Genomic DNA, 9,675 nt, shown 5'->3' with positions numbered 1-9,675 from the left:
GGCTGGACGGTTGTTGCAGGAGTGCTCAGGAGGGGTCGGGCAGCTCCCCGGAGAAGGGAAGCCCAGGCCGAGTCCTGGAGGTCACACAGTGGATCTGATGGCAAGGAGAACATTCTAGGCCTCAGAACAGCATGTGCAAAGGCCCAGAGACCTGGCAATTAGCTGAGATGGGCTGGAGCAGAGTGGCGGAAGGGGTGAGCTGCGGGGCTGAGCAGGAGCCACAGATGGGCTGACTTGGAAGGGGTGACGGGGTTGGGGGACACTACAACATCCACAGGCCCTCCAGGGCGCAGGGCATCAGGGAGCATCCTGGAGCCTTGAAGAGGCTGGGGAGGCGGTCCAGCAGAAGGGGGAGGGGGAGCCGCGGGGGTCCCGGATGGGAGGAGTGGGCAGGTGTGTGAGTTCTGCACAGGAAGAGCTGCCTAGCTTGGAGGTGAGGAGGGGAGGGAGCAGGTGGCCAGGCCACAGAGGTGCCTGGGTGGCCACGGGAGCCGGACGCTCATGGCTCTGCAGAGAGCTCCTTGGACAGCACCGAGCCCTCCTGGTGCCCTGGAGGCCACGCCCTGGCCTGCTCCCTGCGAGGTCTCAGGCAGTCCGCACCATCCCCTCCCTGCATGCAGTTCAGGTGTGGTGGCTCTGGGACTCTTGCGGTCAGGAAGCCACCCTCCCCTGCCTGCCTCTACCCAGAGTCACCAAGTGGGGGACGTGGCCTCCTGGGACAGGGGTGTCAGCTGGCCAGGGACCAGAAGCAGGGTGGGAGGGAGAGAGGACAAACCCAACTGCAGCACTGCCCGCTGGGAAAGGGCCGCAGCAGCGCCCTGCGCTGTCACCCGCACGAGCGCTCTGCACAGGGATGCCGCTATGCCTGTGGACATGCTACAGCCTGTGAACCAGGGCCCACTGGCCACTCACATGGCAGCCGGACCCAGGGCAGTGCACTGCCCCTTTGGGTGGCGCCACTGTGCTGGGCCTGCTGGGGACCCCCTCTCAGTGCGCTCCAGGTACCCTGCTTAACCTACAGCCCTGAACTGTAGGCAGCAGGTACTAACGGCATCCCATTTTACAGAAGGGACACTGAGGCCCAGAGGAGGTGACAGGAACTGGGGCCTAGAACTGGCAGGTGCAGGCCCTGCCCACCCAGAAGATGGCCAGGGAATGGCAGCTCCTTTCTTCAGACACGACAGGTAAGAGGTCCTTGTTCCCCTGTGAGCGAGCTGGACGCTGAGGTTCTCCCTGGATGGAACCTGGGGAGTGGGCACGTGGTGTGAGCCCTACTTGAGCCCCCTGCCTGAGTCTCCTTGGCCTCCTTTACCGCGTGGAAGGAGCCTCTGGGGCTCTGCTCATAGGGGGTCCCCACTTGGAACATCTCCTAGCAACCACCGAGGTAGCTGCAGAGGTGCCAGGCTGGGGTCTGCCTGGGCTCAGACGCCTGAGCTGAGATGGGCGCTAACCCCTGGGGTCTCCGTTTTCCCATCTATAAAACAGAGAATAATGGTAACAACCGTGTGGGGTCATCATGCAGATCAAGCAGGATAGCAGGGCAGGGCACATGGCAAGCACTAACCGAACAGTGGTCACTATTAGCTGCCCGATACCACCATGAGCATGTGGCCTGGTGCTGGAGGTAGGTCATTCTCCCCCAAGACCAGGTGCGCCCAGAGACAGCCCCCTGAGCTCAGCTGGCCGAGCCCAGACGTGGCTTTAAGAGGAACTAGTGCTGAGGGAGGTTGGTGGAGCAAGAAGCAAGGCCATGCCACCAGGAAGGGTACTCGGGAATTAGGAAACTGAGCCCCTTATTTTTGCTGAGGTCCAGAGAAGTGGAGGACCTTGCCTGAGGTCACACAGCTCATCCTGGGACTAGATCCCCGGTCTCTGCTCCCCACCCTGGGCCTTGCCTGACATGGAGTCCTCGAGTGTCCAGGACCGGCCCTCAGCCCTCACTCTGGAGCCTGGGGTGGGTGGCACTCTCACCTCTGACGCTTTCTGGGCCTGACACAAGGGCCCGAGCCGGGGCAGGGATCAAGTCTAGGCAAGCAACCCTGCTGCCCAGCCCTGAGGGAGGAGGTCAGGAAGAGAGACCAAGGGCACAGCCTCAGGCCCTCCCACCAGAGCCCACGACCACCGGTGGGGAGACCTCTGCAGGTCCGGCGTCCCAGCTCAGGAAAAGCATGTCAGAGGAAGTGAGCTTGTTAAATGGCCAATCCCCCAGGTGACCCCTCCAGGCCCTTTCCATCTGCGAAGTGAACCAGATGAGGGCCTGGCCAGTGGGACCCCCTGGAGATGGAGACCCTAGGCTGGAGGCTGGCCTGGCTCTACCTCCTGCTCTGCAGGTCTGGCCCTGACTGATGGGCCGCAGCCCCGATTCACTCATCAGCAAGCTGCCTGCCAGCTGCCTCCCAGCGCGCCCAGGAGACCTCCGTGCCACCACTGGTCCTCATCCTCTGAGCCTCGGAAATCTCACCCAGCTGCCTACTACCCCAGGCCCAGGGCCCACGCTAGGGCCAGCGCCCCCCCCCCCCCCCCCAGCTTCTGCATCTTCCTGCTCTGGGGCTGGAAATAGGTCCGTGGACAGAACACACCAGAGGGGAGACTGCAGGCCAGTGGGGGTGGAGGAGGGGGACAGAGGGACAAACACACTGCTCCACCCGGCAGTGACAGCCAGGCGGAGGGCGAGGCAAGGACAGAGGTGGCCAAGGCCCTGTGCAAAGACAGAGAGAGAGGAGGGAACAGCAGCGGAGGGCCTGGACCAAAGGGAGGAAGGGGCCGGCCTCCGGTGGGAGTGGGGGGCGTCTGCACCCAGGAAGGCCACCCCCAGCGGGGACAGAGCCGGGGAGGGGGTCTTGTGAAAATAAATATTTATAAATGGAGAGTTTCTAAATTGTTTTTGCACTTCCCCAGTAAATTACTCATCCGTGTGTCTCCTCTCCTGTCTGCGGGGGCGCGGGGTCTTTCTGCGGCCCCCTCCCCCTGCTCCCCGCCCCCCTCCCGGCCCCCCAAGACTCCTCCCCGCCTGTCCCTCCCCTCCCCTTCCCCCTCCCTCCCGGTCCGGCCTCCGCCTCCAGCCTCCGCCTTCCCTGCCCTCTCCTCCTCAGGTTGGCAGGCGAGGAGGGGCCGCCACCCCGAGGTGACCGGCTGCCACACTCTGGGCTTCTTCTCCGCCTTGAGTAAGAATAATCGTGTAAGTCGGCGAGGCTCGGATTAAGGAAGAAGGCAGCGCGCCGCCGCGGCAGTCTGGCACCCCCAACCGGGCCGCGGGAATCTTCCTGGAGGACCGGAGGCTGGCTGGGGAGGCAGGGGCGGGACCGGCCGCGCTGCGGTCCCGCACCGTGGGGGCCGAGCCTCGTCTGCCTCCCCAGCCGCCCGAGCCCCTCGGCTCTCCAGCCTCCGCCCCACTCCCTCCCATGGGCGGCTCTGTCGGGGGTCGGGCAGTTTCGGGGCTCCGCCCTCCAGCCCCCCAGCCCCGAGCCGGGCGGGCACCACAGAGGCGGCGCTGGGGGCTCGACCTCCTCACCCCGCGGGCCGCGCCCTCCCCGCGCCAGCCCCCAACCCTGGAGCCTCCTGTCCAGCATCGCAGCGAGCAGGCTGTGAGGCCCTCGGGGACCTGCAGATGGAGGGGCCGCGCCCCCGTCCCAGCTGCGCGGTGAGGAGGCCGGGCGGCCGCCTGGATGCAGACCGACCTGCTGTCTTCCTCAGCCCCACCCGTGCTTCCCCTCAAGGGCTCTTCCGTCCCACCTCCCGGGACCCTTCTTACTGCTCCCCATAGCAGCCACTGCGGCCTGTCACCAGTAGGGCCAGGGGCAGGGCCTGGGACCCAAGGGCTCCGCCCAGGCTCCCCACTCCCGGCTCCCATGGGCCTGGCTGCTACCCCAGGCCACAGATGAGGACTCTAGGCCCACAGGGATCTGCCCAGGCCAGGGGCTGAACCCTGCTGAGGGTCGTGCGCTGACCAGGCCTAGTGCGACCTTCCCACGGGGACCCCAGAGGACCTGGGGCCTCTCCTGGAAGGCCTGTGCACCTGTCTCCTGCCTGTCCTGGGAAAATCCCGCTCTGGCTCTGGATCTGCTGCCGGCAGGTCCAGGGTCCAGCGACACCCTGGTGGCCCGACACAGTGGTTTTCAAGCAGATTCCAAGATCCTAGGGTGCCAGGTGGGGGGACAGGCCAGCTGGGGGGCTCCGGCCCTCTCTTGCTGCATCCAGTATCAATCCCCTGGGTGAGATTTATTTTAAGAAAGATAAAAGACCAGGTAGAAGGAGGAGAAAGTGTGGAAAAGAGCAAAACCCACTGCTGTGGATGACCAGGAGCTGCTCAGGATGGGGAGTCTCCGCTCCCGGAAGCCTCCCCCCTCATCCAACTTGCTCCCCCAGCTGCCACTCCAAGGGCAGCAGACAAACAGGACAGACGCAAAGGAGACCTGGGAGGGCGTTCTGTCCTTGAAACCAGCCCACCGAGCCCAAGAGTGGATGAGCTGAGTGGAGCTCAGAGACAGCCAGCAACTTGCCCAAAGTCTCACAGCCAGCATGAGACAAAACCAGTCATTCTCCAGTCCCAGCTGCGGCATGACCTGCTCCCTGAAGCGGTGTGGCACCCGGCTCACGGGTGCCCGCCTCTTCCTGCTCTCGTTCAGTGCCAAGCCGTTCCCAGGGTTTCTCGGGCGGCAATGAAGACTCTCCAATGCTGATGACGGTGTCCAGGAGTCACTGGGGGCGGTCGGGCTGCTGTGCTCCGCTTCTCTGCCCTCGCCCCTCAGCCAGGGTCCCTTGCCGTCACCCCCTGATGGCTGTTGTCCTCCAGGTGTCAAAGCGGGGCTGCTGGGGTCCCAGGAGTTCTAGCCCTTCCCTCTCTCCCCCCAACACCTGCACGGCCTCGGGCTCTAGGGCCACCCTGCCACGCTGCCACGCTGCCCCTGGGCTGCCGGCTCTGGCCTGTCCTCTGGCCTGGCCTGTGGCCTGTCCATGGAGCTGCTCAGTTGGTCCCAAACCCTGTTCCTGGGGCTGGGGCAGCGGCCCCCAAGCTGGCAACCTGAAGGATGGGGACTTTTGCTTCCCCCCCTGGGGTGGGGAGCGTGCAGAGCTTCAGACCCACTGCAGTGACTTGCACCCGCCCCCACGAGGAAGCTAGAGTGTCCATCCTGCCTTCTCCAGCTGCTCGGCACCTGGGGACTGGCCAGCTCGCAGGCATCCTCCAGCACCTCCTCCAGCTGGGGCGCCTGGCACTTTTTACTTTCTCTTTTGTGGTACCAGGGATGGAACCTGGGGGCACTAAACCACTGAACCACACATCTACAACCCTTTTTATTTAAGACAGGGTCTCACTGAGTTGCTTAGGGCCTCCCTAAGCTGGTGAGGCTGACTGAACTCACGGTCCTCCTGCCTCAGCCTCCAGAGCTGCAGGGATTACAGGCATGGGCCACCATGCCCAGTGGATTTTTACCTTCTTCCTTACAGTTTTCAATATCACTCAAATTTATTTATTTGTTTTTCAGTAAGGGATGCACGGTGTTTTCAGAAACCATGGTGTCCCCATCCCCAAAGAAGAAGGAACAGTTTTAAGTGGACGAGATTGAACTGTGTTGCTGCTGAGATGCTCTCGTGGAGATGAGGCAGACGGGAGGGAAATCACGCCTCCCACATGTGCAGGCGGGTCGTGAGGCCACCAGGGAAGCCGCCAGCCATCCCTGCTCCTCCCTGGGTCCTGTTTGAACGCCCTGCAAGATGGACAGCTCACCTGCTCCCTGGAACTCCAGGTTCCGGCTCACCAGCAACTCTGCTTGGTCCTTTGGCCAAAGGTGTTGCACATTGGGATGTCCACACAGTGACAGAGCAGGCTGCCCAGAGGGCTGTGGCCTGCCCACCCACAGCAGCAGCCTGGAGGTGGCCGGACCCCTACCTGCCCAGAGAGGCTGGTTCCCTGCCCCTGAAGACACAGCCTGGGACCCTTCCAGCCCTGTCCCGGCTTCAAGGGCAGAAAAGAATAGGAAGCTCTTTGTATTTCAAAAGGGACGCCTAGTGCCCTGCTGTGAGCGGAAACTTCTGGAGCTCACCACAACCAATTCTGCTTCTTCCTGGGACCTGCCACCTGTCCAGTGGGGTGAGGCCATGTGGAAGTGCTCTCAGTGCATTGTGGGATGAAGGGACATGATGCCGTTCGTCCTGCTCCGTGCTCGGGAGCGGGAGGCCCCTGGAGGAGCAGGCGGCCTGGATCCCTGAGTCTTCCCACGGAAGGCAGCTGCCCTGGAGAATCCCCCGGACTCCCAGAAGGCTTTGTTGGGTGCAAAGCAGACGTTTGTTGATCCGGGCACTTTGGCGCAGGGCCTCTTTCATACTGGAACACCATGTGGCATTGCTGACAGATACAGACGTGTCCCCAGGCACTGCTGAGGTCTGGCCCTGGTCCTGAGAGGACTCCTGGCTCAGTTCAGGGAAAGCCGAGACCTTGGACAGGCCTCCTGGCTCCCCTGTGTCTCGGGCCTGAATTGCTCGTGTTCCCAGTTCCCAAAGGACCAAAAAATACCTGCCAGGACTCAGGGCTGCTAGCAGAGTACCGTGGAGACAGCACGGCCTCTCACAGTGGCCCCAGGAGGATGGCTCCGTCATCGTCCCCATTCCACCATGGGAAACTGAGGCTCAGAAAGGCAGGTCCCGTGTCTGGAAATACCAGCCTCCGTGACCCCTAATTGCTCTAATGTCACTTGTCACCTGGCATTTCATTCCCGACAAATGCAACTTGAAAGAAGGCTCACTGTCAGGAACTTGAGAGAGCTGGGAGTAATTTTTTTTTTCAATTGTAGAAAAATACATATAACATAAAACATATCATCTTAACTTTTTCTTTTTCTTTTATTTTTTCTCAGTACCGGGGGACGAATCCAGGAGTGCTCTACCTCTGAACTCCACCCTTAATCTTTTAAATTTTGTTTTGCAACAGGTTGCCACGGCTGGCCTCAAACTTGAGATCCTCTTGCCTCAGCCTCCTGAGTCCCTGGGATCATGGCGGGTGCTGCTCGGAGCCCCGGCTCATCTTAACCAGTTACCTGCGTAACGGTGGCATCAAGTACATTCCCATTGGGTGCCACCGCCACACCACCTGTCCACAGAACTGTTCACCTTGCAGAGCTGAAGCTCTGTCCCCAGACACACTAAGCCAGGCTTTCTCCCTCCCTACTGGAGGCCACCTTTCTCTCTCTGTGACTGCATCCTCTAGGTCCCTGGCAAAAGTGGACGCAGGCGGTTCTGGCTGTTTTGTGGCTGGCTCTTCTCACGTTGCATAATGTCCTCCTGCATGCCACAGGGGGTGTCAGGGCCCCTGCGTCACGAGTGAACCGGTTCTGTGGTGCGCACGGACCCAGTTTTGTTCCTCTGTCCCTGCGCTGGGGACGTGCGAGTTGCTCCTTGTCTTGGCGAGCGTGACTGCCGCTGCCCGAGATGGGCGTGCACCTCTCCCTCCGAGGCCCCGCCTCCAGTGCGCTGGGGTCTGGCTCAGATGGTCACCCTATTTTTAATTTTTGAAAGACCACCATGGCGTTTCCTGGCGCAGCCGCGCGTGCAGGCAGCCTGTCCTCGGTCCTCCTGGGCTTCTTCAGAGGAGACAGGGCTGGGGGCGACGTCTCAGGCTGGGATTTCTTGGTTCTGTTTCTTTGTTCCTTCCTCTCTGGTGCTGGGGCTGGAATCCAGGGCCTCCCACATGCTAGGCGAGCAGTCACCCCTCAGCCACACCCCAGCACCCAGCACCTAGCACCCAGCAAACCTGCTGGGTTTTTGCATTTGCATTTCCTTAAAAATAAAGGAAGGGGCAAGGAGGTTTCAAATGCCACCAGGGACTTGAGAGGCCTGCAGTCCCCAGGACCTGCTACTGGAGGAAGCGGCAGGCAGCTGCTGCCCACTCCTGGGGTGGCGCAGCCCTGGCGTAAGGTCCTCTACTCCAGAGTGGCCAGCGGGGCCTGAGCCCGAGGACAGGATGGCCTTCCAGCTTCTCCAGAACCTCAGCCTGCGATGTCGCAACCCTGCTTCCCCTGCTGGGCCGAGCGGGAACTGGGCTGGGCCTTTCCAGCTCTGCTGGGTCCTGTGATCTGCAGTCCCCACCCGGGGCTGGCACACAGTGTGCAGGAGGCAGGAGGCGCTATCGTCCGGGCCCCTTGGCTGCCACAACCAGACGGGGCAACTTTGTGTGCAGGACATGCAGGATGAGAGCCCAGAGTGGAACCACTGAGTCCAGGGCTGCTGTTCACCAGCTGTGTGACCTTGGAAAAGTCGCTTCGCTCCCGGCCTTTTCCTTAATTTGTGAAATGGCTGGAATGGTGCTTGGCCCCCAGTGAGCACTGGCTAAATGCCTCCCATGACGATCTATCGATCCTCGTTGCTTTCAACACCACCAGGTTGTCTCTGTCTGCCTTGAACCATCTGTGGCTCCCCACTGCCAGCAGGAAGCAGTCTACCACACTCTCACATGCTGCTGGACACTGTGGGGACTGACCCCCACTGACCATCCCCAACCTCCTCTTCCCCTCACTTGTCACGTTCCAGTCCATTGCCCTCCTATCCGGCAAGCACCCAGCATTCCTGCCAGCCACAGGCCCTTTGCACATGTTATTCCCCTGTGCTGGGAATGTGTTCCCTGCTGCCACCCCTGCAATGTCACCTCCCAAATGGCTTCTGTATCACCTTAAACATTACTTCTTCAGGGAAATCCTTTTTGACACCCCTACCCCCATTGTCCATGTGGAAGTCCCTGGCTCTTAAAGCCCTGTGACCCCAAACACATGGGTCACAGGAGCTCACAGTAGTGGGTTGTGAACATCCATCTCCCCATGTGGGCCCTGGGGAGGGCAGGATTATGGCTGTTTTGTTCCCAAAAGGGCAAGGATGGCTCAGGTGCCCCCTAAATATTAGCTCAATTAAATCATTGCTTTCCAGAAAAGCCTGGTCAGCGACTTGGGCGCTACTTCCCAGCTTGGCAGCGCCTCCCCTTCATTTCACCGACAAGTCAGAGGAACCTTCACACACATCCTGCGTCCTCATTTTTCAGCTCAGGAAAGTAGAGTCGCTGCCCTGAGCAGCTGCCCCCACCTGGCCTGGCCATGCCCCGCCCAGGCCAGCCCTGGGCGGCCCTCGGACCCAGGGAGACTTCCGGCTGCCCCACACTCCTGGCCAGTCAGGGACGCCCCCTTGAGAGCCGAGGGAAGAGCAGGAGGTGCAGGCCTGCTTTCCCCTCCTTGGGCAAGATCAGCAGGAGCCGAGGTGGCCTCGCCCAGGTCCCAGCCCCAGCGCCTGGGGAAGAGGGTGGGAAGAAGGACCTGGAGCAGGAGACCAGCCCTGGCTGACCTGCCCTTCCTGTCCCTTGCCCATCTCAACAGTTGCTTCTAGGCATCTGTCTGCCAGCACGGGGAAGCCCTCTTGCAGCCAGGGAGACCTGGTGCCTTGCCTGTCCCCAGGTCCCATGCTCACCGCCCTGCGGGGTCTCCAGGCTTGGGCTGGAGTCTCCCGTGGGTAAGAGGCTGGCTTTCCAGGGATGCTCCCGAGGGCAGAGGAGGGTGGCTGGGAGGGAAGCCCAGGCTGCTCTGCTCCCACACCAAGGATCTTTCCTAAAGCGAGGAGGCTGGTGGCCACAGGTAGCTCGGGTGCGCTAGTTACCGTGCCTGGGGACCTCAAGGCCAGGCCCACAGAAGGGTGGACTATCTC

General features: G+C 61.6%; 1 long non-coding RNA gene across 1 annotated transcript; it reads left to right on the top strand.

Annotated features, from left to right (window-relative positions):
* Positions 1–814: 814 nt before the first annotated feature.
* On the top strand, positions 815–5,841 carry LOC306645093. Its single transcript, XR_013759538.1, has 3 exons — positions 815–1,184; positions 3,093–3,178; positions 5,484–5,841. It is a non-coding gene; the product is annotated as an uncharacterized lncRNA (long non-coding RNA).
* Positions 5,842–9,675: the final 3,834 nt, after the last annotated feature.

The sequence above is a fragment of the Sciurus vulgaris genome, assembly GCF_902686455.1.
Source record: "Sciurus vulgaris genome assembly, chromosome: 15".
In the NCBI taxonomy this organism is placed as follows: domain Eukaryota; kingdom Metazoa; phylum Chordata; class Mammalia; order Rodentia; family Sciuridae; genus Sciurus; species Sciurus vulgaris.
The sequence above is the reverse complement of the archived record's forward strand: the minus strand, read 5'-3'. Positions and strand labels throughout refer to the sequence as shown.